The sequence below is a fragment of the Lissotriton vulgaris genome, chromosome 3_1 (genome assembly GCF_964263255.1).
Source record: "Lissotriton vulgaris chromosome 3_1, aLisVul1.2, whole genome shotgun sequence".
NCBI classification, from domain to species: domain Eukaryota; kingdom Metazoa; phylum Chordata; class Amphibia; order Caudata; family Salamandridae; genus Lissotriton; species Lissotriton vulgaris.
This window is the reverse complement of record NC_141689.1, coordinates 1,647,757,456-1,647,784,447: the sequence shown is the minus strand read 5'-3', so window position 1 is coordinate 1,647,784,447 and position 26,992 is coordinate 1,647,757,456. Positions and strand designations below refer to the sequence as shown.

The 26,992-nt window shown below is 42.2% G+C and overlaps 1 long non-coding RNA gene across 1 annotated transcript in view; it reads left to right on the top strand.

Moving 5' to 3' along the window:
* Positions 1-26,992, top strand: part of LOC147728304 (uncharacterized) — a 573,046-nt gene that overhangs the window by 232,308 nt on the left and 313,746 nt on the right. The gene's annotated exons all lie outside the window — the stretch shown is intronic.

The following is a 26,992-nucleotide window of genomic DNA, read 5'->3' as shown; positions in this document are numbered from 1 at the left end:
CACACACACACACACACACACACCCACACACACACACACACACACACACATATATATATATATATATATATATATATATATATATATATATATATATATATATATATATATATATATATATATATATATATATATATATTGCCACAATATTTCTCCCCTTCGAGGAAGAAAACACGGAGTCGCATTCAAAACAAATTCCAGCACTGCACTGCGGTTAAATTTCTTTTGTGAACCGTGAACAAGACAGCGGACGCTGTCGAAACGCGTTGGTTTTTTGTTTTTGACCCCATGGATTAATAAAATCACAAAAGAAATTTAACCGCAGTGCAGTGCTGGAATTTGTTTTGAATGCGACTCCGTGTTTTCTTCCTCGAAGGGGAGAAATATTGTGGCAATAGAAAGCAGTTGGGCTCAACTGCGGGAGTGACGCGACCACATTTGTAGCGCCTACCTGGGAAAGGAGGGAGCCATAAGGAGGAGATATATATATATATATATATATATATATATATATATATATATATATATATATATACCACGAACTCCGCTAAATCCCCAGACCAATCTCCAAGGAAATAACGAAACCGGACCCTCACGGATGTTTTGCAAAATTGTAAGTTTTATTCCATCCTGTTGTGCATAGAACACGCCGCCATGACGCGTTTCGGGACCTCCGCCCCATGATCACAAGACATGGTCGATCGTACACCCATCCCTCTTAAAGTGCTAGTACACAGTCAGCTGACCCCACAGCCTGTGGAAATAAAAAACATACTTCAGCCTGGTTCAGGAGCGCCTAATTCATGGAGTACTTATTGTTAAAATACAAAAAAGTGCATAGTGATCCAAAACACGGTTTAAGTTTGACCATGCATTTAAAGAATAGAAAACTAAACATTTAAAAGAGTGTCACTCTTCTTTGTTTGTTCAGCTCTTGCTCCCAATGTTTCCTCATGATTGTTTCCTTATGAATAAATTGATTAAAATTGTTGAATCAATTAGAAAAATATATTATTTCTGCATAACATATTAAATCATGTAAAAAAATAAATATATATATATATACATATATGCAATTCATACATTTAGTGCAAATTCGCTATATCATGTGCAAATTCTGCAAAAGGAAAACATCATTAATTAAATGGGAATGCATAGTTTGGATCACTCTTTCAAAATTGTGCCCAAGTGGGCATTGGCTGCTACATCTAACCACTGCATCCACACTGCTACAATATGGGTTCAAATGCTGGGGCACTGTAAGAGAATATCATAATCATGATTATGATACTGAAAACCCTATAACCTGGTGATTACAATTATTTGTAATCCCTTCACCATGAGTTGAAGTTAAAAACAGGAGGCAGACTATTTACATGTTCGACTCAAATGCATCGTTACCCCAACAGACATCTGCAGTTACTGACAAAAATGGGCCCAACCGGCATGAATAATTAGATCCCTAATAAAGACAAGAGTGTAAGTCTTCCGTTTGATTCAAACCGTTGGGGGCCTTGGAATTAAGCTCCAGAATATAGCGTGTTTCCAAGACTCTCAATTTGGCCTCTCTAAAACCTCCTCTACGAAGAGGCGGAATCATGTCAACGGCATAGTACTGCAAACAACCTATATCCCCACCATGGCACGTATTCACATGTCTGGCGACAGGGTATGCCTCATCTTTATTACTCACTGCCCTGAGGTGCTGGAGAATGCGCTTGTGGACCTGCAGCTTTGTGCTGCCCACGTACCGTAGGCCACAAGCGCATTCCAACACATAGACCACGTAGTCTGACTTGCAGGTGATTTTCTTTTTAATCGTTCTCACCTCGCTATTGAAGGCAGTCATGTAGGTAGTCCTGTTTTTACCTATCTTACATGCTTTGCAGACAGCACATTTCAAAAAGCCCTTGCTCTTTCCTAGCCAGTTGTCATCGGCTACTTCCGGGCTACTTTTCACTATCATATCGCTCATGGACCTAGCTCTGCTGTATGTTATGGCTGGTCTAATGGCAAGGGTCCCCCCAATGACTGGATCTCCCTTAACTACTTGCCAGTTTTTGCGAATGATGTTGAATATTTCTTTGTGCTGTCTGCTATATGCTGTTATCAATCTTGGTTGGCCAGACTCCTTCTCTACGGTTGGTGTAGGCACCACATCTGTTGTTAGACTATGCCCAGAAGTTAAATTGGCACGTCTCATAGCACCCTCTACCATCGTTCGTGAGTAGCCTCTCTCAATGAATCTATTCCTGCTGGCTTGCTGCGCTCTCTCACAGCTATTATTCGTGCTGCATATCCTTTTGATCCTCAGCATCTCCCCATAGGGGATGCTTCGAATCAAATGTGCTGGGTGGTGGCTGGTGGCGTGCAACACCGTATTACCTGGCGTCACCTTTCGATGTAGGTCAGTCACTATCCTGCCACTGACAATGCTCACCTCCACATCTAAAAAGGTAACCTTAGCGCTGCTGATCTGGCCAGTGAAATTTAGATTCAAATCATTGCATTGATGTTGGTTATGAACCTATTTGCCTCCGCCTCTGACCCCCTCCAAATAATGAAGAGGTCATCAATGAACCTATACCAGGCTATGATGTTATTAGCCATGGTATCCTCATAGGTTCTTGCCAGGACCTGCTCCTCCCAATGCCCCATATGCAGACAGGCATAACTTGGGGAGAAGCAGGCCCCCATTGCAACCCCCCTCAATTGCTGGTAAACCTGTTTTTGAAACAAGAAGAAGTTGCTTTTGAGGCAGATCTCTGTCATCTCACTAACCATGTTGTTATGCTGTAGCATGCAGGCAGGTCTACGTTTCAAGTAATGTTCTACCGCTCTCAGGCCATCATCATGATTAATACTGGTGTATAGGGAAGTTACATCTAGCGTTAACAATAAGTAATCTTCCTGCCACTTAATGGTTTTGATTTTATCCAAAAAATCACCAGTATCCCTGATGTACGAGGGAAGTGCCTTCACATGCTCTTGCAGAAAGTGATCAATATATTTGGAGGCATTCTCAAATGGACCCTGTCTGGCAGAAATATATATATATATATATATATATATATATATATATATATATATATATATATATATATATATATATATATATATATATATATTGCAACAGCAATTTTCTTTTGACAAAAGACACCGCACTCTTCTTAAAGTTGTTGTTTCAGTTTATTTTGACCGGTTTCCTTCTTCCACCTATGCGTTTCGAACCAACAGGTTCCTGATCACGGTAGCAAACATAAGTCCATTGTTTATTTTGCTTTTTAATACAAAGTCACCATTTTGTCTTTAATGATGCATTATGGGCTTTGTAGTTACTTCAGCATAGATGCCGGCTATTTTATAGCCTATCCATGTGTCAAACCAATTTTAGGAGTCAGGGATTACTTTACCTCCAGTGGAGTTGTCAATTAGCTGCCAGTGTGGTTCATTTGGCGCTAGAGATAGAGAGCACATATGTGGGATAATCATTGGAATGGTTACCCTTAGTACATATTATTACCATTGGTAATAGTTGTTGCTCACTATATAGTATTGGACTAAGTGTCCATTACGTGATAATTATTGTTGCTCACTATATGATATTGGACTGAGTGTCTATTATCTAAGTTTTCAGCTAAGTGCCCAGGAATGCAATCCCTATCACATAAAGGTGTTTCATTACTGACTCCTTCAAAGGTAAGGCACAATGGATACCAATAGTTAAAAAAATATATAGATGTATAATTTAAGCATTATACTTCTCAAATTGTAATCCATTTGCCTATATGTGTGATATGTACATTTATACAGTGTTTTATAGTGCAGAATACAGGTGATAATTAAGCATGGGCGAATTTTGCGGATCTCGCGTTCGCGGATTTTGCAGATTTGCGAACTCGCAATCCGCAAAATCCGCGAATTCTCGCGAATTTGCGGATTTTTTTTTTGTTCGCACGGGTTTCTGCAAGTTCGCGAGGGTTTTGTACAATTTCGCAAATTGCGAAATTGTGCAAAACGCGTGCGAACTTGCAGCAACCCGGGCGAACACAATAATATGAAGAGAAAGAAGCTCCTGGTCACAGGAACAGCACGGGGATTGCGCTCATGAAAGTCAAGGATGCAAAGGCCTCTACCCAGCATCACAGCTGGTTTTCCACAGTAGATTTGGGAAGAGGCACACCTGTCCCGCCTCGAAGACGCTCATGATTTTGGGCTAATGAATGAGTCACTGATTTTGAGCATCAACTAGTTCGAGCGACCATGTGCGTGTTACTATGCAATCGCCCCGAAGGGCGCAGGGGTCCCTTGAGTGAGCTGTCCATCATAGTGGGTGAATGGCGGGAAGACGGTGCAAACCGCGAGTGCAGGCCCGGACTGGTCAGTCCGGGCACCGGGCAGTCCCCCGGTCGGCTGGACGGGTTGGGGGCCGGTTTTGAGACAGGGGGCCGGTTCTGTTGTTGGGGCCGATTTGGACCGATCGTCACGGTCGGTCCAAATCGGCCCCAACAACAGAACACAGACAGTGCTTAGTATATTAAGCACATCACACTGCGGTGCCGCGCCGATTTAAAATAAATTATTTCAACACACTACGTCACTCATCACCTGACCTCACCACCTGTTACCAGTCCACCGCCTCCACGGCGCCGCTATTTCTTTAGGGCAGGGTCTTCAGTGATGCTCATGCGCAATGCGAAGTGCGCGTGACTGAGGCGAGGTCGAGGCAGGCCTTAGGCATTCAGAGAGGGAGACAAGACAGCAGGATAGGCCAGCCAGGAAAGAAATCCAGATTCCGCACCCCGTAATTTAATCTAATCTCCCGTCTGCCGCCCGCAGCGCAGGTGAGTGCTATTTGTTTGCAAGCCAGTGGTGGCCAGATCTGATTTATGGGTGGTGAGCGGCACAGCACTACTGTGCTAAAAATAAATTTTTCATTGGCTGCACTGGCAGGCTGAATAGGATAGAATGTGGGGGGAAATGGCGGGGCAAGAGCGGCAAGGATCAGGTCCCACTGCAAGGAAGTGGTGGGGGTAGAAGGCTAGCAATCTGTCGACTGCGGAACCAATAGATCCGATTTCTAATCGCTATCTACCCTGTAGCTGCACTGTGTCATCCTGAGCATATCTCACAGAGCTCTCAAAGTGTAGGCTTGTAACGTTTTTATTTAGCAAAAAACAATATGTGTCTGAAAAATGACAAAACGGTCAAGATGCCACTTCTCTGCAGCTGCTGTATCACAGAAGCAGAGAAGTGATTAAATACAAGTTGCACAAATACCTCAGTGGACAAATGCACCTGCTGCTGTGCTTGGAATGTATCCTGTTTCCAGATTCGCCAGTGCCGACTCACCCTTCCATGCTCTTTGGTTAAAATGAGCGCTATTAAAATGCTTTAAAACAATACCTACTCAGTATCATCAGCAAGGCGAGATAATTGAGGTTGCATTTAAATATTCGGCATGTGGATGATGGGCGGCTATTAGTAAACACTGTGACGCACATTTTTTTTCATTTCATGATACAACTTGAACTCAGTGTAAAACTTACACTGAGTTCAAGTTGTATCATGAAATGAAAAAAATTGTGCGTCACAGTACTTAAAATTGCATTCAGTGGCTGCCTAGTTTCCATCCTTTTATACCAAGGACACGTCACAATAGAGACTTTTCAAAGTCACCATACATCATCACTGGTTCATGGGCCATTGTGTCTTGCAGTGTAAGGGGGAGGGAGCAGGCGAGACACTGTTTTAATTGAATTTCCAGAAAAAAAGCAAAAACCTATTCAGTCACAAAAATGATCCTGTGATGAACCTCAAAGACGATCGCATTCTACTCAACATTCTTCCCCATCAGTGGCCTCTGCTTGTCTCTGCTGCGGCGAAGGCCTCCCCTCTGCACTTAGTGGGGCCCACATGACATCACATTGGAGAACCTGGCCTGTCACAGGTGATCCATTCACAGGATTCTGCAGCTGGTGCCAGCACGGACCTCGTGACATCACATTGGAGGGCATGGCTTGTCACAGGTGTTCCGTTCACAGGATTCTTCTGCTGGTGCCTGCGTGGGCCTCGTGACATCACATTGGCGTGCCTTGCACGTCGCAGGTGTTCCATTCACAGGATTCTGCTGCTGGGAAGGCGGTGACCTAAGGCTGATTCTCACAACTTGCGTGCACATACTTTCAATGCTGCGCAGCGCTGCCCGTTTTTTGTTAATCTGGCCTGGGCCTCTGTTTCACATCTTAATTTTTAATTTTTCCCTCCAGTTTGCTTTAGGTTGTTGCTATGCTATCTATTGTGCATGTTGTTTCATTCTGATAGTTGTTTATTTAGTTATTTAGTGAAGCCATTTTCTACAGTTATAACATGTATGCCAGCAGCTACTTCAGAGCACTAGGTTGAGATGAGCAATGCAAAGGCCGGATCTAGAGGTCAGAGAAAATAAATCATTCAAAGTGTTTTTGGGAAACAGGGGTTTCAGTTTCTGACCCAGGCATGGTTTCTAACCACACAACGGGTCGAATGCATCTCTGGAGGGGAAGGGTTTCCAATCTTTCCAGAAGAGAAAGCAGTGTCCTTATTGCCTATCAAAAGGTCAGGACCATTCTAGAGGTCTGGGCCAGGGCACTTTGTGGTTCTTACTTCATGTCTTTTTCTTTTTGATGTGGTTGGAACAAGGAGAGCTGATTTGAACGATCTTCGGTTCATTGTGAGAAGGTTACCACAGCACTGCACTGTCTGGGCCAGGGGCCGGGGTCAACGTCAGTCTTGGGAATGGGAGGCCTAGACCAGCTAACCGGAAGCAGCCTGAAGGCACATGAACCGAAGTTTTAAAGAAAGCTGTGCTTTAAATGGGCAGGCATAGTCAGTGCCTTACCTAGTACCCACACTACTTAAATTTAAAGTGAGACCAAGGGCTCTCCTCGCAGGGGTGTGAGAAAATGCATTTAATGGGAGAGTACAGTACAGACACTTCTCAGGCGCATGCAGATACACTGGGTCAGAGTGGGACCCAGACTAATCTTCAGTTCTGTATCCCATTTCGTGCGTTGCTATTATGTGTGATGTGACATGACACCAAGACTAAGGGGAGGGAGCAGCGAGAATTAGGAAAGACTCTGACAATTCATCGAGAAGTCCTTGTTCTGATTACCCCCCATTTTCAGTAGGAGGAGTAGGTGCCTGTGCGCAGCACGCAGCACGCAGCACGCAGAATGATGCACTGTCTCCTCCTCCGCCGTGTCTGCGCGCCTTAGGGTGCGGCTGATGTCATAATGCCGCATGCGCAATTAAATGTGCGCGTGACTGGCTGTCTGCAGCATTACGAATGGAGTGAGACAACACACAATACATCAATGTGCTTATAAATTAGCAGGAGACAGAAAAGTTAATGCCGCCACCAAGGCTCCACAATCCCTAAAAACAAACCAGAAATAAAGCTTTCTATTTTCTAAATGTGTCCCTTCCGCAGGTTGCTTTTTACATTTATGAATTGTTTTTAAAAGTGTTGGTTCTCGGGTTGCATTTTACATTTTTGAATTGCCTCTCTGGTGCTAGAATCAATCTAGTGTAAAATATGTAAGACCATTGGCATATATAACGACAGAGCAACAGAACACTGGTTGGATTAATTTCTTTCACACCTAATTCAAGCGTTTTCCCAATCTGCACGTTTTCAAGCCCATAGAAAATTTCCTAGGTTCTATGATGGAAGCGGAGAGGGAAAGATAAATACCCCCACTGTCAAATCGGGAGCAGGGAATACCAATTATGTGACTGTAATTACCCACTTGGTTTAAATTAGATTGTCTCCAGTCACTCCATCAGATCATGGCTGGCTCATTGCTCCGGCAGCTTACAGAACCCGGGCCCGGCAGTACTGTATCTGCATTGCAGTTCTCCAAAACATGCATTGTAAAATGCATCTGCTAGACTGCTAAGCATTAACATCTCTGCCTTCAAAAACTATTACTCAGTGTTTTATGCATGGTCTTCCCTCACATTCTGTCTTTTTGTCTTAGTGCCTACCAATTTAAAAGAGGCAACATTCACCTTTTTGATTTTGTGCATGTCATATAGTCTATTTAAATCACTGTATTGTTCTCATAGCAAGAGTTACTGAATCACTCTACAGATTAGAGTCAGAGTTCAGAATTCTCAAAGACCTTGAGTTTGATGCATTCCTTTAAGGTCTGCAGTGGAGGAGAGTCCCCAGGTCATAATGGGCTTTTTAAAATTATATATACACATGAGGGGGGCAAGTTGCCACAGGGCCTTAGAGACTTTTTCTTTTTTTTAAATAGTTTTTATCTTAGGGGGTTTAAGACATAGTGGAATGCTAATATGTTTGTAGCAAGATTCTTTCCAAAAGTATGACATTCCTGCAAGTATTATCTCAAAGAAATAGACATCTTCAATGTGTCTCAGCCTCTATTATAGGCATATAGATTGACTCATTCCTTTGGCTGTACAGTGGTGGGTGGCACAGTAACTTGGCACTGGGTGGCGTTCAGTGCCTCGCGCAGTGGTGGTGGACAGGGCCGGGCTTCACTTCCCCTAGTAGTGGTTGCTCACTGCGCTTGCTCGTTACACACCATGTGGGTGCTGGTCTCACTTTTACTTTGTTCTCTCTGATTCACTACCTGTGTCTAATTTTGTTGCTCTCTGAAAGAATGTCTATGGGTACATATGACTGGGTGGGTAACCTGATGTTTTTTAAGCTCATCATCTACTATTTACTGTGCTTTGAAAGTTGATACAATTTGAATATGTAATGAAAAATGTGCTGTAAAATTCACCATTTTGGTCTGTAATTTTCCAAATTTTTTTCGGGGGGAGAACCCCCCCCAAACCCCCCTAGTAGCGGTCGGGCTCACTACGCGCCGGGCGGGGGCTGGTCTGGCAAAATTTGCCAGGGCTGCTTTCAGTTCCCAGTCCGGCTGGGCCAAACGGGCAGGGCTACCATGTGAGTTCACACATGCTTTTAGTGTGTATAAAAGGTCAGAGAAAGATCAGTTCAGCAGATGAAGAGAAATAAGCTCCTGGTCATAGAAACAGCACGGGTATTGCGCTCGTGAAAGTCACGGATGCAAAAGCCTTTATCCAGCATCACAGCTGATTTTCCACGGTAGATTGTGAAGAAGTCACAGGAAGGGCATGGTAAATATTTTAGGATGGCGCCGGCAAGCTGCCAGCGCCATCCTAAAATAGTTACTAAATTAGCTTCAACAGGAAGCTCTAATAGATAAAATCGAGCACCTGCTTTATTTTATCTATTAGAGCTTCCTGTTGAAGCTAACTTAGTAACTATTTTAGGATGGCGCTGGCAGCTTGCCGGCGCCATCCTAAAATAGTTACAACAGGCCTTCAACTTTTGCCCCCGGAAAAATCCGCCGCTTGCGGATTTGCGAATTCTCGGTAAATTCGCGGGAGTTCGCGGATCGCGAATTTACCAAAAATTCGCAAAATCCGCGAGCGGAACGGATTTTCCGCTCATACTTAGTGATAATGTGTTAAGAGACAAAGAGAGAGAGAAAAAAAGGGAGTAAAAAAGTGTAGGAGAGGAAGGGAGTCTCGAGAGGGAGCTATTTATAAATGGAGCAAGGTAAGATTTATCTTATTTGTCACAATTGATGCAATTACAGATTGTGGTTTTAAATATTTTGATAGTTCATTTCTGATTTATGTATCATATTTACAAGTGGACATGCATTTCTTCATCCCCGTTCAGTTCCCACCGTGTTCTAGTCTTGAAGCGTATTATTAATTTGGACTCCAGACATCTCAATTTTTGAATGCGGTTATCTCCTCTTTCACATTCGTTGATGATTGCAAGTCCAGAGTATTTGATATCTTGCCAGATTTTATTGGTATGATTGTGTAAATGTTTGGCTATGGCATAACTGTGATCGTTGTTTTGGATCGCTTGTATATGTTCCATTATCCTATTTTTTAGGCGGACATATGGTCGAGCCGATATATCGTTTGCCACAGTGAGATTCAATCAAATAGACCACAAACTGAGATTCACATGTTATTTTGTCTTGAACTTCAAACGTTCTTCCTTTTTGGTCTTTAATGGTCTTAAAAGTTTTGCCTATCTTGCAGGCTTTGCAGACCATACATTTAGTGAAGCCCTTCTGTCTTTTTTCCAGCCAAGTTTCAGGTTTTTTCATTCTTAAAATAAAACAGTGTATCTTGGAGGGATGGCACCTTTCTATAGGAGATTAGCGGTCTCTCTCCAATCAGACATCCGATGTCAGGATCTTTTTTCAGCACACTCCAGTACTTCATCAGGGTTTTTTTTAATTTTGAAGCTTTCTTTGGGATATGTTAAGATTAGTCAAGGTTTGTCATCATCCTCTGTTTTACTTCCATCCTTATTCCTCACAGTTAGAGTATTATATATATATATATATATATATATATATATATATATATATATATATATATATATATATATATATATATATATATCGCTGCACGCTCACTCGTACTTCAGAAAGCAGACGGCACTCAGAGCTCGATGTTCCTTTTAGTTTATTGACAGACCCCCGTCACCCCAAACAAAAGACAAACGCGTTTCGCCGTAAAAACGGCTTCCTCAGTGTCAGTTGTGAATAATAAAAAATCGCCATTTAAACTCCAACTCTCACCACAATAGAAAGAGGACTAAGCCCAACAATAGTTGAAAAAATAACGGCAGACATATTGTAAGGTGCAAATGCTAACTGCTTTTCTATGCAACTTGGGAGAAATGGCGATCAATAAAGTGCTCGTGCATTAAAAAAACAAGAGGGCAAACAGCTTCCCTCGTAATGAATTTAAACATTTTTAGGCTCACTGACAAATTAAAGAGAAAATATTTTCGACCATTAAAATCATTATATGAACAGTAATACATCGAGTCATTATATATGTATATGTATGGTGGTACTTATGAATTTGACAATAGATATCATAGCGTGTCCCCCGCAAGATGATAAATTGGGGGCAGACACTTGATTCAATGAAGGGAAATGTATTTGTGATTTAACCTTCTTTTGCACAATCATATATGCAAGTGCATCCTGTACATGTGGTCCTTCTCTTACACGTTTTGTAACGTAAGTGAGTGAGTCCTAAAGTTGTTATGATGCCCTGAATGGGCCTATTTGTTTTCTGTTTTTATACATCTCGCCCTGTATGGGCAAGTGACTCCCTGATAAAAGTATATTGGTGACATATAAACTCTATGCAGGGGTTTTAGAGGCAAAGGATGTTAACATATAAATTCTGTAGAAGTTGCATAAATTACTTGAAACAAAGATTCCCCATCTTATCAGTCCAAGTGAACCCAAAGTTCCTCATCGTTATTAAGACCTGTCGGTTTCATCGTTTGTAGGTCTATGATGTATTTGGATTCCATAGCCCTGAGGGTTCTGATCTTGTCACCACCTCTCTCCTGTCTCCCTAGTTGGTCTATTAAGTAGAATGACAGGAGATCTCTGTTGCTGTTATGGTGGGTCTCGAAATGGCGTGCCACCGGATAGTTCTTATCCCTGTTTGTGATGGCACGCATGTGCTCCAAGATACGTTTCTTCGCTGGATTGATGGTACTACCAACGTATCTCTTGGAGCACGGACAAACCAGTATGTATACAACGAATTCCGAATTGCAGTTCAGAAATTTCGTGATATTCCTGGTTGGTCGTGGGTCTTTCGGTCTGCCCTCATATTTGGTCTTCTTTTGGCTATACTTGCACGCTTTGCAGTGCATGCAAGGATAAAAACCTTGTATGGGTTTGGATCTTGGAACTGCAGGGGGCTCAGTGTAATGACTCCTGGTTAAATGGTCACCCAGTGACTGACAACGTCTATATGTGATCAATGGTCTAGGCGATATTCTGTTTTTCAGGATGTTATCTGTAGCCAGAATATGCCAGTTGTTATTAAAGATTTGGACCAGTTCTTTCGATCTCATATTGTAGGTTGTTATCATTCTCGTTGTGGATTCTGTCTCTGCCTGTTTGTTCTTGGTCACCAGGAGGTCTTTTCTATCTATCTGTTCCACTTTTTTTGAGGCTGCTACTAAAGCTGATTTGGAGTAGCCCCGTTCTTGAAACCTAGATATCGCTGCCTCTTGTGCATCTAGGAAATCGCTGGTTTCAGAGCAATTCCGTTTGATGCGCAATAGTTCGCCATATGGGATGTTTTTCACCATGGATCGAGGGTGGTGACTGGCAGCGTGGAGTACAGCATTCCCTGCTGTAGGTTTGCGGTAGAGTTTAGTTTGTATACTACCCCCTGCCGCAAATACCTCTAGGTCTAGGTAGTGGACCGACCTCTCACTTGTCTCGCTGGTGAATCTCAGGTTTAGGCTGTTGTCGTTGAGCGTTGCCACAAACCTCTCAGCCGAGGGTCTGTCGCCCCGCCACACCACAAACAGGTCGTCTATGTACCTTGTCCAGACCATGATATGGTCAAGGCAGTACTCGTTGGTCCCACCCCAGGCCACGTGCTTCTCCCACCAGCCCACGAAGAGGTTCGCGTAGCTGGGGGCGAAGCACGTGCCCATGGCGGTCCCCCTGATTTGGCGGTATAATGTACCTGCAAACAAGAAGATATTGTTAAAGAGACAGAATTCAGTCATTCTCAGTAACATGCGATTATGTTGATGAAATTGCATGTTCTTCTTTTTAAGAAACCATTCGATAGCTTGGAGTCCATCTTGGTGTCCGATTGACGTATACAAGTTAGCAACATCCAAAGTAATGAATAGCATCTCAGTGTCCCAGTGTATTCCATCGATGATCCTCAGGAAATCTTGTGTGTCCCTGACGAAGGACGGAAGATCCTTGACAAATGGAGAGAGGTAGTTATCAATGAATCTGGAGGTTGCTTCCAAAAGACTGCCGATGGAGGAGACGATTGGTCTTCCTGGGGGGTGCTTGATGTCTTTATGCACCTTCGGCAGGTGGTAAAATGTGGGGATGATTGGATGTTCACAATATAGATAGTCATATTCATTCTTGCTCAACATACCATCATCACGCCACATTCTCAAAAGTCCATGGTATTCTAGGACACATTGTTCGAATTCCTTCTTGTTAATCGTCTCGTAGCAGTCTTTATCCTCTAGTTGTCTGAGGGCCTCCAGTTTGTATTGGTTTTTGTCAAAGATAACTATGTTCCCTCCCTTGTCTGAGGGTTTGATCTCTATTGAGTGATCTTCCTTGAGCGATCTTATGGCTTGCCACTCCATACCTGAGATGTTGGAATTTTTGTTTGAGATCTCCACTTTTTGGGCGGCTAGTTTTTCCAGGTCCTGTAACACCGCATCATTGAAGACATCAATGGCATCATGCGTGGCGTGAGGTAGGAATCTCGATTTTTTCTTGAGATTGCTAGGATCCCGTTTTTGTGTAATTTCTTCCCTCCTGAAAATCTCACTTGAGCTCGGTAGATCTTCAGTGCCGGCTAAGGAGTGTGTAATCTGGAGGAGGGACAGGTCTTCGTCCCTGAGATCATTAGTTGTTCCATCCATGGAATCCATGTTCTTTGCTGGATCCAATGGTGGACGGTTGGCATGGATTTTGTCCAGTTTTAATTTTCGAACAAATTTGAAGATATCAATCCTCGTCTCCACAGGGTCAAATTTCGCAGTCGGACAAAAAGTCATACCTCTCCTCAGAACCCTCTCCTCATGGGTTGTTAGTTTTCTCTGAGAGAGGTTTATAATGGTCTTTTCAATTTTTAGCGTCTTCCCCTCTTGCCTTTGCTGCGGGTCATCATGGGTGCAGTGTCTTGGGCGACCCCTTCTGCCCCGTCTGGTTTTCCTCCTTTTTTTGTTGATTTTTTTGCTTTCTGAGTTGGGGGGCGCTGTCTTGTCTCCTGCATGACCTGAAATTCGTCTAAAAAAGGCTCCTCTTCTTGATTGGGTCCCGTGTTTCGTGGCCCACTGGTTCTTGGCGCCTCGTCTTCAGATGCCGAGACCTCAGATTCCGAGGTAACATATTGCTTGGCCTGTTGGGTTCCTTGGGCCAGCCTTTTGCGTGTTGCGTCGAATTTCTTTGCGAAAGTGAGTATCCTGCCTGTAAGATAATCTTGCTCGTCCCTTTGGAACTTCGTTTGCTTTCTCTTTTTGATTCCGCCCTCGTATTCTTTCAGACGCTTTTGCATGGTTGCACGTAATTCTTCAATGCTCTTTGTGTCCTTCTCTTTTGCAATCTGATCTTCTATTTTTTGCATTTCATTCAGGGCTTTGTCTCTATCGCTCCATGCGTATTTAATGAGCAGTAATAACATGCCCTTACTTGAATCAGCTGTATAGGCTGCCCAGTCTTTCAACAGCTGAGGATCTGGGTTTTCGTAGGAAGGAATGGTGAAGATGCGTAGGCCTCTAGGCACTCTATTACAGTCTACATATCTCTGTAATGACGTCGCTTCCCACCATTTCCTGATTTCTCGCTCCTGGATTTTCTCAAGTTGGTGGAACAAAGTCTGTAGGTTATTCAATGGTGCCTGGGATGATTTTGTAGTTTCGGATCTTTTTGTGACGGTATTCAAACTTTTGAAAACGTCATCCGCCTCCTTCTCCCTATCTGCAATCAGGGACATGATGTCGAGGGAGTCCTTGGCACTAGCGCTAACCGCTGTGTTGATTTTAGCGATATCTTAGTGTGGGGTTACTAAAGAGTCTTTAGGGGGGTCTGTCAAGTGTGCTCTTAACGGGACTGAGGGAAGTAATCAAAGGAAAGATTCCCGGGTACTTTTACATGCAGCTCTTACCGTCTTCCGACGTCCGCGGCGGCTGGGGGCTCTCCGCGGTCACACGGATATGGGCAGGCTGCACGTATATATATATACACATACACATATGCATACACCCAGATGTAGTGTTCGGCATGGAAAATCTATATATACTTACCTTTTGATATTTCGACTGTAGCATGTAGACTAATTTAAGACAGTAGAAAGGGGTTATCACTCAAAAATTGAGAGGATTGCTCTAACATTGTGTTCACATTTATTTGTAGGTTCACTGTCACATCTCATCCAGGCATAGAGACTCAAACATTGTTGGTAAATAAGAAAAAAACCTGTCTGAGGTTGGTTATGTTTCAGTAGAGAGGCCAAGCGCCAAGCAATTTGGGACTAGGCAAGATGGTTCTGTATATGGCTTGTACCTCATATAATGACATATACAAGCTCAAACATGATAGGACGGAATTTGCACAGGGTACCCATGGCTCACATTTATTTATGCATTTACATCTTTTTGCCTACACTGTCAAATTATGACTATTGTACATTGACTACAGACATTCGGTCCTGTTAGTAATTCTTGGAGTGCTAGGGAGAAGCCTCCATCACATAAAGGTCACATGGAGTATTTTGGTGCTGTGAGCTGCCAAGATAAACATGTCCCATTGATCCGATGACTGACCTTGAAAGGAAGATTTAGTGTCAGTGCTTAATGTGAGCCTGTAGTTGCGGTTGGAGGTCACCCGCACTCATTTTTAGGGACCAGCACTTATTTTTCCTCATCTGACATTTCCCGATAGCAAAGAAGGAAAAAAGAAACTAAGTGAAAAGGAAGAGAAAGATGGAAAAACAGTCTAGCCGTGTTGTAAAAAAAGGACCATGGTGCATTCAAGGCAGCCCTTACATTCGGCACTATTTAATAGCCCCAATCGCAGGCTTCTCAGTAGAGTTTTGGGCATCAACACTCACTCTTTTACAAATGAAGCACTCGGCTCAAGCAATGACCTTTCAAACCATGCATGGTCACTAGCCGAAACAAGGTGAGGGGCATCGCTATGAGATAGCATTTATCAACAAATCTTCTGAAGCTGAGGATTTTGCACTCAAGTTTGAGTAAAAAGCTAATTGGGAATTTCTTTTCATATTCAGGGCATCTATCTGAAGGGGGGTTCTTCAGAGATCAAAAGGGAGATCTTGGACAGCAGGAAAAAAAAAAAGACGACTCGATACAGGGGTTGAGCTGCGAGCTCCTAAAGATGGAACTAAGAGTTGCAAGCTGTTTGCTAGTAGGCATGAGAGGTTGGCAGAGCTGTGTCAGATCAGTGGAGCAGATGTTACTGAAATGGGAAAAGCTTTGTAAACAGAACATAGTACTCAAAGAGTGGTTTCATTGTGCTCCAGTCCGATTATTTTCAGGTATTCAAATTGCATAGTTAAACGTCATTGATGAAATAAGCTACTTGATTAAAATTAGTTAGTCATGCATGCTTTAGCTCATGGGAGAACCACAAGGCACTTCATATTATAACTACACCAATCACTGACAGCTCGTGCTGTGCTACTGGCAGTCCAGTGCCACAATTAGGAGTTCATCACTGACTCCGCTCAGGCTGCTAAGGAGGAGCGTTGTGCCTTATAGTGTACAAAACGTAGTGCCTTATAGTGTACACAACTACTCTGAAAACACAAATATATGACTTGCGGCCTCGCAGCTAAAATAAATTAGCACCAGACCCGGACCTCCAGTGGTCATCTGGCGTCACTGCAGAACATAAACAACAGGCAGGATCTTACCTGTTAACTCACACGGTGCCACCGTGTGACACACAATATGGGCTCCAATCACACGCTGACCCGTAGATGAGCTGAAAGCACACAGTCTTTGTACTGCCACATCCAATAAGGGGTTAGAAAACACCTCAGGTTATCGGCACCAGCCTCAGCTCGATGTTCAAGCTGCATTGGGTTCAAAACTGCCTCTTAGGTACTTCTCGGCATGATGCCCCACCCCCTCTAAGCCCCACCACTCCTCACACAGTGAGATTGTTTGCTCAAGTTGGCATCCTACTGAAGAACATAGAAACCATCTCAGGGGTCTTACTGATACTTGGTCCCTTAAAACCAACAAAGAAGAAATTGGCACAGAAGCTGAAATAAAAAAAGAATACATTTATTCACCTCAGATGAGGGAGACTACGTCACACAGAAGCCTTAGCAAATAAATGAGGCAGTCTAAGGAGTACAGAAAACTGGTTTCCTTATATATGCTTAGGGTTACATATTCAGCATAAGACCAAGGGACAGTCCTGGCTCATGTAAGCATGAAAAATGCCCTAATATGGGCATGCAAGATCTGCTTGCTAATCAAAGTGGGAGGAGAGTTACTTTTCCATACAGCAGCAAAATAGCCTGACAGTTGTAAAAGAGAAACAGGTGTGTTCTATTAGTTAGGCCCTTCTGAGAATGTGCAAGGCTCTGAAGAGGGAAACAGCACATGGCGAGCACAGGGCTACCCAAAATGGCTACCAAATACAAAATGGCTTTCAGCTCATGCTAACAAATCCCTGCAATCTTAAACAGATAGTCCTTTTAGCATGAGCTAACAGCATTCCTATGATCCAGTAGGAACATAGAAAATATTTGCACATTCATTTTCATACATTTATCAATATCCTAATTCATTGCTAGGTGGGCATTTTCCATTCTAAACATTTCATACATATGAGGTATAAGCACTAATACAAAGGGAACAAAGCATTGGGTCATAATTAACAGGATAGAGTAATAACTATTATCAAAAACAGAATTATCAGTTCTCTAGTCCTGAGGAAATCCTAGAACTATCTAGTACAAACATTTTCAGGGCTCCTATGCATTTCAGTGACCATTCATTTCAATTTCTGAATAGCTAACAGCACATGTCTAATAAAAACATTTTCCAATTGACTTTTACATTTTCCTTTTTTATGAGGGCTAGAACATTCAACATTGTTGGGACCAGGAGAACCACAAAGGGCCATAGGAATTAGGACAAAGAGCTGCAAAATTCTGCTCCTCCTCAAAAATGGGACTACTAAAGGGATACATTATTAACAAGAAAAAGAAGAAGCCGCTGTACAACCAAGCCAGAGGGGAGTCTTCTTCCTCTGTCTGTTTGAGCCTCACAGGCAGGCTCTTGTTGTTTCCACGGTAGAGCTGCACAACTCGCAACTCAAGAATCACAGCCCAGTTTCAAGGAAAAAGTCTCTTCTTTCAGGATATGGAAGTCACCCACCAGGGCAAATGCTCTCAGCGATCCTGTCCAGTGTCTCAGGCAGTGCACCAGTTTTCTTCCCTTCAATCAAACAGGCACCAGAGAGACAGCACCTGTACCCTGAACTCAAATCCTTCCCTAACTCATTGGGGCCACATATTTGCATCCAGTGTGCTCAGGTACCTTTTGACCAACAAACAAAGAAGCAAACTTGTATTCACTTTAGGACCAGGATTCAGAGGCCTGATGCTAGGACCTCTGAAGCAACCCTTGTTTCAAAAAGGGGTCACCTCAAGCAAAGCCTCCTCGCCATTCTGGTCGGTCTGTGACTCTCAGCTGGGCATCAAAAACTTGATCCACGATTTTTCCTTTCTGGTTTGTGACCCCGTCTTTTGCCCAAGACAGTGGCAGGGGTACACAATTCATCCCAGATCTTCCGCCTTCACTGAGGTCCTAGTTGCCAACAATGCCTGTGCTGGTTACCTTCACTTTGGCTTCAAGCTGGACTGGTGCTGACGCTTACTCCACAGGCTGAATCTGATGTCCGGGCCCCTCTGGCAATGGTTGTAAGGCAGCAAATATCTATTGGTGGGCAGAACAAAAGGTCTTTAGACAAGGCACAGAAACAGTCTATCAGCAGAGAGGATAGTCCAGAATACTTCCTAGTCTGGGGACGCCCAATATATTAGCAAGGCACCAAAGAACCACTTCATCTATGTGAGAGTGAACAAACCAAGAGCTGGACCTATTGGCAAGTATAAAAAGAACTCTTTGGTGAACTGACAAGAGTAATACATCACCCAATCCCAAGCAGCCAAGGAAGTCTGTGTTCATTTACTAAACTCAGAGGAAAAGACATATACAACACAGACATACCCTAAATCCTTACATTGGTGTATTCCTGTGTACTAATCTGAAAATCCCCAAAAAAAGGAAATGTTCTACATTTTTGCTCATAAACTTTACATTACTTGTATAGGACTTCAGACACTTCTAAAATGATTTCTCTTAATAAAAGCGCTTACATTGTACGCTTAGGACCATGTTCTCATGTTATAGGAGCAACAGGAAAATCTAAAACTGCTAATTTAACAGGGTTTCTTATCTATAAAACAACATTTCCTTCAAAATATTTTTTTGCTATGGATCACATGGGCATCTTCCCTGCGTTCTACTTTTCACGATCCAAACTATGCAACATCAGCTCTAATAAGGACTGTCAGTTTATTTACAGAGACTAGCTAATACAAGCTAGCATTGCCCTTGCAAAACTATGTAGCATGAGAATAACATACAATAATGGTGTTATCACTTAAGACTTGTAGAACAAAAAAAAAAACACATCTAGTTTCCCTTACAGGTCAAATAAGGGAACAACGAACTAGACTATTTATCCTGTCATAATTTCATCAAACAGGATGGACAGTAACATAACATATATATTTATTCATTTTATTAATTCTAACAATGTTTAAAACAGTATCACTGAATAGCCAATTAAATGTCTCATTGCTATATCAGAGACAGCTTAGACAGGCTAAAAGAAATTGAGAAAAGGAGAGAGAAACATACATTTTACCTGCCCTTAATTTGTAGAGGAGCCAGCCTCCTTCCCCATTTTGACAGTAGGAAACCTGAAACAGGTTTCACTTCTGTCAACACTATCTACCCCTATTTGTAGCAACTGGGCATTAACAAAGTTATAGGAGGTACATAGCAAATGTAAGAGAGCTAAAGAACATGAATAATTAACTGCCAATCCCTTTAACAAATGTACAAGTGTAACATGAGGGCACATGAAGTCAAACTAAATTTCATTGCCCCAGCTTTTGTACAGTAATCCTCAGACTAAAAGCATTAGTGTTGTATATATATATATATGGCAAATCTTTCTGTTACTCAAAGTTCACAAATACCATTATATTGTTTTCTATCTTATGAGTACATAAAGTGCTTGTTTTTGCCAAAAAAATAAAAACTCTCCTTATCTCCCCTCTCGTCTTTCGAAAAGTTTCAGAGGTCAAAATGTCAAAGCAAACTTTGATCTGGGAGCCATGCTAGGCTTCTAAATATAGAACTGACCTTTAACCCTTCTGAGCATGTGCAAGGCTCTGAAGAGGGAAAAAACACATGGCGAGCACATGGCTACCTAAAATGGCTGCCAAATACAAAATGGCTTTCAGCTCATGCTAACAAATCCCTGCAATCTTCAACACTTCTGTTCCAAAACCAGACAGCCTTTAATGATTGGTCCAGATGGTGACTAAATTTTGATTTGTTTTCCTGTTATCTTGCTTGTCCACACAAACGCCATTGCTTGACCCTCACAGTGTGGCCTACATTGTCATGCTGCAAGAGGGTGACATTACAGATGGCACTACTGGCCTGCACTTAGAGGCCCATATCGTAACAGCGAGAGGCAGTGACCAAGGAGGTCAATGCACAGCCTTGCTTGGTAGGCCCTGGGCCTTCAATCTCGGCACTGTCAGCAGGGCGGTCGCATACACTGGATTTGATGACCCACACTGCAGTCTTGGCCTGGCAGCAGCTTCAGATTCCCACAGGTGACTCGAGCACAGCTGATTACTCGATAACATTGACTGTTGCAGTGGTGGTAGTGCCAGGCAGGGTTAGAGAGAGGGCAGTTAAACATTGCTGGGAGGAAAAAAATATTTTTATTCTGTCATTATTTATGGTTCTCTTCACCTTCAGGCAGCAACATATAAAATAGAGGCCAACATCACACTTAAAATGTAAGATAAATGAAAGTTAAGGTAATCGGCAGGAACCCATTTGTTTGCATTTTGAAACCTTTTTGATTAATCCAACCACTGCAGATGTCTGTGAGTGTAAAGGAGTAATGGAATAGAATTCTGGTTGGCGGGGTGGGAGAGGTAAGGGAGTTGGTTAGTGACTTGTGTATTTATAGTATTGCAAGGTCCCAGCCTACGCCCGATAGCACAGTGAATATGTAACTTTATTTTCACTCAATAAAAGATGTAATTCGAAGTGTCACATATTTTGCTGGTGAATGCCACTCATAACCACACTTAAACAAAGGCAATGTCATACATTAGCAATCTGAATAGTTGGCAGCTAAGGCATCCTCAAAGTAATATCACCTTAATGGACAGGATGTCAGGAGGATAAATTCATATGAAAAAGTGCTGTATATACAGCCAGACCTACAGTCCATACAACCAAGATAAATACAGACAGCAAGTTTAGCAGAGTTACTCAAAAGTCATCATAAGAGAGAGAGAGACAGACAAGGATTGAGAAGGAGAGAAAGAGATATAGAGAAAGAGAAAAAAAAGGAAAGTGAGCAAGAGAAAGAGAGAGAGAGTTCTTTGCGAAGAAGAAACAAGAGGGAGAGTGAGAAAGAAGGAAAGTTAGAAAACTGAGTGAGGGAGACAGAAGTACTGTCAACTTTACAATGTAGACTGAAGTTTTCACATTTCGCTACAGGAGGTTTCTTTGTAAACATTAAAGGGGAAAATGTACAAAACATTCCAACAACGCAGAGCAGCAACAAAGTTGTTGTGCTCGATGTGTGAAATGGAGAGAGCAGAAATATTTTAAAAGATATGGAGTACTTCTGCTCTCTCCTTGCTCTGGTGCATTGTGTGCAGCCAAGCACAAATGCACCATAGTGCAAGCGTGCCTGCATGACGGGCAGGATTGTTTTTGTATCCTTAGAGACATTTTCCTCTTTCTACATGCGCTTGTTACTCCTCACTTGGGAAGACATGCCATTTTCATGCAGTCCCAGGTTTGCAAGTGTTTGTAAATCTGAGGATGTGCCAAAAGCAATGGCTGGTGTAACTTCTAGGGCCCTAGGCCACATACTAAAGAAAAGATGACAGATGCTGTGTATGTAATTTCTAAAAACGGGTGCAGGGCACGTGCACCTGGTCCCTTTTATTAGCAGGGTCACCTGACTGCTGACAAGTGTGTTGGGTGTGTGAGGGCTTTGTGTTAACTCGGCCCCTAAGGCAGGGTTGCTGCAAGACATGTCCAGCAGGACCCTACAGGATGCATGGGAAAACCATGCTTCACCCAGGGAACTCCTGCCAAATTAAAGTGTAACATAACGCAGTGCAAGCAGCTGCCTTTATTACCTTTCTTTACAAAGCCGCACAAATCAGGCCTTACATGGCTATGTAAATATTACTGTAACCTTTGCCTTGTCCTTGCGTCGACTTGCATAACCCAAGGACAATGCAAAGGCTTAATCTATATACAGCTTACCTCGCGTGGTTTGCAGATCCTTCTACCCTAATATAATGTTTGCTCCCACGGTACATCACATTAAAAGGCTTTAGATCGCCAGCTCTTGTTATGCCCTAACGTTTCTGTGACAAGTTGCTTCTCAGCTCCTGCGCGTACATTAAGATTAAACATTCAGTGAAGAGACAAACACAACAGAGCTTGGACGTTGCCCAGAAATATATTGTGCTCTCTAATTGGAAATGTCTAATCTCTATGAATCAGCGGGGAGCTGTTGGCGATCTCAAGTTTGGGAACTTCTGAACTTTGCAAAGCAATAATATCCATTCCCATAGGCAGCACACTCTTTAAAAGCCATAGTTATTAATGTTTTTTATTGGTGCCCCGAATAGCCCATTCGGAAAAATGTACCGTTGGCAGGAGATACTCATTCTAGCCTGTAATATTCTCCCAGCTATTATAAGTGTCTCGGTAATGGCCATCATTTTAAATCATTAAGGGTGTTACACCGCCAGAAGGGATTGGATTATGCATATTGTTAATGTTCTTAAATGCTGGCAAGGCGTCTCCTCTTGCAGAATTAGTGGTCACAAAGAGAAATAAGTGTGTGCTGGATTATACACTGTTAGCAATCTTAGTAACACAGGAACCTCCCACTGCTCAGCTAACACATGAAAGAAAGCCTCTCCTTGCAGATGCTAAGCAATTTTCTTTATATTAAGCAAATTAGGGTCTTTTTAATCATATTTCTACCTCAAGTTATTATAATGCTTGGGTTGGTGATCCTACTTACAAGGCAGGTGTTCTATCTGAATTTTGTGTATGCCTTAATGAATTAGTGATAGGCTTTGAAAGAAAGAGGATAAAGAACTCTACAATTATTATTAAGTAATCAGAAAGTCTGTTATTAACAATGGCAGAGGCAGTATTTTCTTTTTTCTTGATTAAAGTATATTTAAGTTGAGGCATTAGCAGTGTGTTTCTCCGAACAACGCATGCCAATGCTGAATTCACCGTCTTCTACAAGACGTGATTGGCACGGAGTGCAGTGTTTAATTTGAACCCCTGGGTGCCTGTGGGGGCCTCTGGCATTTATTTTTTGAGACTGGCACATGTTTTTCCACCTCAGACATTTCCCAAGAGTGGAGAGAGGGAAAAACACACAAATTGGAAAGACGGAGGAAGAGAAAGGCGGAAAATGTGTCACAAAGAGAGAAAGCAGGAACCTACAAGTGTAAGATAAAGAGGCTGGGAGCATCGAGTAAAGAGGCATGAGGTGGATTCAAGACTACCTGTATTTGGCACACTTACATTTAATTGCACTGGACACAGGCTTTTCATCAGAGCATCAGGCACCTGTACTCTTTCTTCGTACTGATGGAGTGGTATAGAAATTTGCAAGCCAAGCGAAATAAACTTGAGGGGTGGCACTCCACGTAATAAATTGAGCCTGATCAGGCTTACGTAACATCTGCAAAAAGTCAATAACACTCAGCCTCAAATAAAATAATTCTTCTGCCTCTTACTAGTGAGGCAGACTTCAACTTCTTGACTGCTGTTAACAAAAGCAGTAATTGTTTTTTACCCCATGTATTGTGGCATTTGGTTAGTGTGTTGCACTCCTGACAAGGTCTAGGACTGATTCAGGGTGGACAAGTAAAAGGCAACCTTGTTCATTATTTGTGATTGGTTAGTGTGTGTAGTTACATAGTTACAGAGGCTTCTGAACAGGAATGGTTTTGGTTTTGTGCATGAGGTTCAGAGGAGTGCTCCCAAGATTTCACAGTTAACATATACCTGTGCTTAACCATGGCCTGAAGCAAAGACATGTGAGAGATGCAGTTGGAAGTAGTATATATTTTCTAGACCTGAAAGGATGATCTGTTGGTTGTAGGCAGGAGGAAGAAACGGCCTTTGCTGGAAGAGATATTGATGTATCTATACTAATGTGAACACAGCAGATATTGTAAAAAAATGGTTATTGATTTCAGAGGGTAGTAGTAGTAGTAGTAGTAAGTTTATTGTTCAGTTAATTAAAAATCACAATTAAAAATAGGGACATTACATTAAAACCACAAAAAATCCATCCATCTTTTTGATGTATTCCCCATGTGCAGGTGCACCAAAATATACAGTTTGTTAACAGGGGGTTCGCTAATAATGCAGCGTGAGGGGAAGACCGTACCCCGGTCTCGATCCTAGTTTAACTTGTTAGGAGCAGAGGAATATGTCAAGTTAAAGTGTCGGTGCATCAAGATGTAAACATAACCAGTGCAATTTGACCAAATCAATATACCGAGTCAAACCTGCCAAAATAAGGTGCCAGTGCATCAAAATGTAAACATAATCAGTGCAATTTAGCCAATCAATGTACACTTTGAGATTTGCAAATGATTCTCTTTTCCACTATATCGAAGAACTTTGTAAAGCAGCACTTTAGTTGTGTTGCTATAGGGGTTGAAGTATAGCTTCACTGCCTGTCCACAAGTCCTGATACCGCTCTGTTAAAAAGTTGGACTAAGTAGAGTACATCTAATGTCTATTAGACTTGGGCAAATACAGAGAACATGCACAACATCCTCCGATCCAATTCCACAGAGGCAGCAGGTCTGCTCTTCTGATGTCCTTTTCCAAGGGGCTAAGTGTGGGAGAATTGGTAAGATACCAAAGCGTAGCCTTAAGAAGTTTTCTTTTGTCTTTATTTAAAAAGCTGTGCTTAAAAAGGTTTGTGTTTTAAGAACTTTATATTCTGAGCACTGGCCAGCCATGTGCCCTTTTTGTCAGGGTTTCTTTGTCTTCAATTATAGATATAATTTTTTTGCATTTGTTACTTCCTTCTTGAAGCTCTGGTGGGTTGTAGAGGATGCTCATAGACTAATTAGCCCCAGTTTCGATAATGAATCGAGCAGGTACTCTCTAGCGGCTGACGTTTTGTGGCATGTAAATTTGCTCTAGGCGGTGCCCATCCAGATACCAGTTCAGCTTTTTCTTCCTGGAGTAATTCACTGCTATAATTTTTGTTTTGTTTAGGTTGATGCTTAATGCATTGGCTTGCGAGAAGCTGTTGGTGGGGTTCAGGAGGTGCTGCAAGCCAATTGGCTTCCGACTTATTAGCACCAGGTCGTCTGTGTATAAAAGGTTGCAAAGGTGCATTTTTCCTAGTTTCGGGGCAGGTCTGCCACAAAGAGGTTAAAAACCAAGGGTGCTAAGAAACACCCTGGGTTTAAGCCTTTCAAGGTATTAATTCACCTAGAGATGTGTGTACCGGCTCTCAGCTTGATTTTGACCCAGGTGTCCCAGAGGGCCATCTATATCCCTCATTTTTCCAGTTTCTGCCTTAAGCTAGTGTGGTCTACATGATTGAATGCTGCGCTATAGTCTATAAAATATAGGAATAGTGGTTCCTTTGCCTCTTTGGCTGCATCAATGATTCCAGAGGAGGTATCCCTACTAAATAAATAATCAGTGTAAGTGAGACCACAATTCTCAGTGAAACACTACTCAAAGGCAGGTAGTTGTAGCATAAACAGCAGGTTTCCCAGAGAAATGTGAGGTAAGTTCATGTAATACCAACAATTTTAGAGTCAATAAAACAACACAATAAAATTCTCAAACCAATTTAGAAAATAGAGAATATATTAGAAAGAAAAAAGGCATAAAAATGATTAAAGTGGGTAAGGGCAACCAGAAACATAAATTGTTAAAGTTTGAGGCAAAAAGTGACCAGAAAAAATGACACAACTAAAAATGAAAAATTACCTAGCCGTGAGATTTTCCTTAGGACTTTAATTACTTATTTGGGGAACAAAGCCTCCAAATAGGCAAGAGTGAAGCTACTGCAGGTCACTTGAGCCCCTAAATGTTGGTAAAAGCTGAGCACATTTGCATCACACTTGTGCTGAAGCCATTGGTTTTGGCGCGAAAAGCTCAAGAGGGACAACAATGAATTTTGCAGCTGTCAAGGTCAAATTACCTTTGGGAAATATTTTGAACATAGCTCAGGTCCAAGGTTTTACTTCTGATCTCAAAACCCACCAGCAGGGCAATACTGGAAGTTGTAGCTGGCATGGCTCCACAATTTCGGATATTTTTTCTGCGAGGGCCCACAGAACTCATTTTTAGTATGGCAAAAATCTGCAAGCAGGACTAACCTGTTTTTTTGCCTTCCTAGGGTGCAGATTCCTTGGGGAAGCCTCATCACTTTGTTGAGTCATTTGGAGGGTCGAAATGCTGGCAATGTTTCTACTGTTCACATGTCTTCCTCATCCATTTCAGTAAATTATTCTGACATTAAGAGTGAAATATGTACTTCCAACACTAGCATCACTCTGTCAGTTAACTCCCTATTAATCAACTGTAGTGTCGCCACAGAGTTGTAATAAACAGCTCTAAAGCTAACATTTTGTAACCAAGACAAAAGGAATTATAAGGCAACAACGGTCCTTAACTTAACTAGATATTAAACAAGCAGTTAATGAAATATAGACAACGATGTGTACTATAAGCCAAAAAGTACCCAGCCGGATACTGATTTAATCAATGTAAGAAGATCATGAAGGATAAAGTGAACAATTTTTACAGTCGGATACAATCCTGTATCCAATACATATATCACATAAAAAGGAAGAGAGGAAATCAAGACAGATAAAGAGGAGGAAAGTCAGGCAAATTTGAAGCGAGGGGACGCTTACTTAAAGGGTTTGTGAATAGCCTAGCTGTCCCCATGTAGTAAGCACAATTTAGTGACACAATGGAAAGACT